The sequence below is a fragment of the Chrysochloris asiatica genome, unplaced genomic scaffold, assembly GCF_000296735.1.
Source record: "Chrysochloris asiatica unplaced genomic scaffold, ChrAsi1.0 scaffold00037, whole genome shotgun sequence".
Taxonomy (NCBI): Eukaryota; Metazoa; Chordata; class Mammalia; order Afrosoricida; family Chrysochloridae; genus Chrysochloris; species Chrysochloris asiatica.
In genome coordinates this window covers 3,407,073-3,410,267 of record NW_006408555.1, presented here as the reverse complement: position 1 = coordinate 3,410,267, position 3,195 = coordinate 3,407,073, and positions in this window count along the sequence as shown.

Below are 3,195 nucleotides of genomic sequence, written 5' to 3'. Positions count from 1 at the left end.
AGAGGGTCAGAGAATCCAGTGAGATGGATTGGCAAAGTGGCAGCATCGATGGACTCAAGCAGTGAGGTTGGCCCAGGACCGGGCAGTGTTCCTTTTTGTTGTACCTAGGGTCACTGTGAGTCAGTACTGACTCGATGGCACCTACCAACAACACCAATGGGCAAAATATTGAATGATGCACAAAGCATCAAAAAAAGATGGAAGAAATACACAGAGTCATGGTACAAAAAACAAATGGTTCAACGATTTCAAAAGGTAGCATTTGATCAAGAGCCAATGGTATTGAAGGAAGAAGTCCAAGGTGCATCGAAGGCATTGGCAAAGCACAAGGCTCCAGGAATTGATGGACTACAAACTGAAATCTTTCAACAAACTGATGCAGCACTGGAGGCACTCACTCATCTCTGCCAAGACATTTGGACGACAGCTACCTGGCTAACCTATTGGAAGAGATCCATATTGTTCCCATTCCAAAGAGAGGTGACTCAGTGGAATGCGGAAATCATTGGACAATATCATTAATATCACATGCAGGTAAAATATTGATCAAGACAATTAAAAAACACAGCTGCAACTATACATTGACAGGGGACTGCCAGAGTTTCAAGTCGGATTCAGACGAGGAAGTGGAAGGAGGGCTATTGTTGCTACACCAGATGGATCTTGGCTGCAAGCAGAGAATACCAGAGATGTTGCTGCTGTTGCTATGTGCCTTTGATTAGGATCTAACCCATAGCAACCCTACATAGGGTTTCCGAGAAGCAGCTGGTGAGCTTGAACCACTGACTTTGCAGTTCAAACTGACTTTGCAGTCTAGCACATTAACCCATAGCACTATGCCAGGATGTTTACTTGTGCTTTATTGACTGTGCAAAGTCTACTCATCCTGTGGATCATGACAAGCTGTGGACCACATTACGGAGAATGAGTATTCCGGAACACTTATCGTGCTCATGAGGAACCTGTACATAGATCAAAAGGAAGTCATCTGAACAGAAAAAGGGGACGCTGAATGAATTTAAATCAGGAAAGATGTGCACCAGGGTTGTAGTCTTTCAGCATACATACTCAATTTGTATGCTGAGCAAACAATCCAAGAAGTTGGATTATATGAAGTAGAACATGGCATCAGGATTGGAGGAAGACTCATTAACAACATGCAAATATGCAGATGATATATACAACCCTGCTTGCTGTAAGGAAAGAGGACTTAAAATACTTGCTGATGAATATCACGACCACTGCCTTGGTATGGCTTACACCTCAATGTAAAAAAAACCCACACAAATCCTCACGACTGGACCAATAAAAGACATCATGATAAATGGAGAAAAGATTGAAGTTGTCAAAGACTTTATTTTGCTTGGATCTAATATCAGCGCTAGTGGAAATTGCAGTCAAGAAATCAAACAACATGTTGCATTCAGCAAATCTGCTGCACAAGCCCTCTTTTAAAAGTTCAAGAGCAAAGATGTCAGTTGAGGGCTAAGATGTGCTTGACCCAAGTCATGGTATTTTCAATAGCCTAATATGCATGTGAAAGTTGAACAGTGAATAAGGAGGACCGTAGAGGAATTGATGCGTTTGAATTATTGTGTTGGAAGACTGCTAGAAAAACAAACAATTCTGTGTTGGAAGAAGTACAGCCAGAATGCTTTTTAGTTAGGGTGTTGAGACTTCATTCCTCATTTTTTGGGTATGTTGTCAGAAGGGATCAATCCCTGGAGAAGGCCATCAAGCTTGGTGAAGTGGAGGGCCAGAGTGAAAAAGAAAGAATCCCAACAAGATAGACAGACTGACAGTTGGCGGCAACAATGGACTCAAACAACCATGTGATGATGGTTTTTGCTTTTTGTGCATAGGGTCGCTGTGAGTCAGAACGGACTCAATGATACCTAACAACAACAACAACAACAACAACAACAAAGGAGCATAATTTTCAAAGCAGACATTATTTACTAATTAAGTTAAACAATTGTTTGATTTTATCAAGACTTCAGGGCTATTTGTGGTTTAACATTAAAATATTGTCTCAGCGCTGTAGTTTCAGGGGTTTATCCACTGTCCATGACTCTAGAAAGTTTGGAATCCATGAAAACTTGAAGTTCGATTCTGTACTTCCCCCTTTTTATGAAGATTCTTCTATAGAATCTTTGATCAAGATGTTCAGTAATGGTTGTTCCGTGCCATGGGGTCGGTTCAGACTCATAGCAACCCTATATAGGGTTTCTGAGGCTCTAAATCTTTTAGGGAGCAGAAAGCCTCATGTTTCTCCCGCAGAACAGCTGGTAGTTTCGAACTGCTGACCTTGAGGTTCGCAGCCTGATTTGTAACCACTACGCTACAGTAATGGTAGCTGAATAAAATCGAGTTCTGTTCCCATGGCAAAGGAAGCAGCTTGCCATGGATGCAATTAGCTACATTTCTGGTGTCTATCGATGAAAATACATATTTAATTTTAATAAGCCCAATTTTCATGTCTTTTCTTTTTTTGGTTAGTGCTTTTGTGTGTCCTGTTTAAGAAATCTTTGCCAGCTCTCTTATCGATTTCTTAATTGTTAGGTATTTATCACAAGTGTTCTGTTTTGTTTACCTTTGTATTCTGACCTCTGGCCTGCTGTGACACCATCTTATCAGAAGTATACTTTGCAAAGTCTTGCTTACTGGATCAATGATCTACTGACTGATCTCTGATTACTTCCTGTTTCTCTAGCTTGTCTGTCCAGTTGTCTCTGGTTGGCCCAGTCCACAGTGTCAGCATTAGTACCATTTCTTAAAACTCTCAGTTCTCTGAAATGGACTTGCTATTCGTGGAGAAAAGCATTAAGTGCTTGCATTGACGTGGTCTTTGCAGAATATACATATTAGGGGCATGTCAAAGAACACAAATTCTACGAGAGTTGTAATTTATTAATATCAAAATAGGTAATCTGTAATAATTTTAAAAATTTACACATATCCTATTACCAAATTTTACTTGGATGGGGGAGTTGTTGTTAGGGTGCTATAGAGTCGGTACCAACTCATAGCGACCTTATGCACAGCAGAACGAAACACTGCCCAATCCTGGGCCAACCTCACTATTGTTGCCACGCTTGAGTCCATCAATGCTGCCGCTTGGCCAATCCATCTCGTTGAGGGTCTTCCTTTTTTTCTCTGATCCTCCACCTTACCAAACATGATATCCTTCTCCAG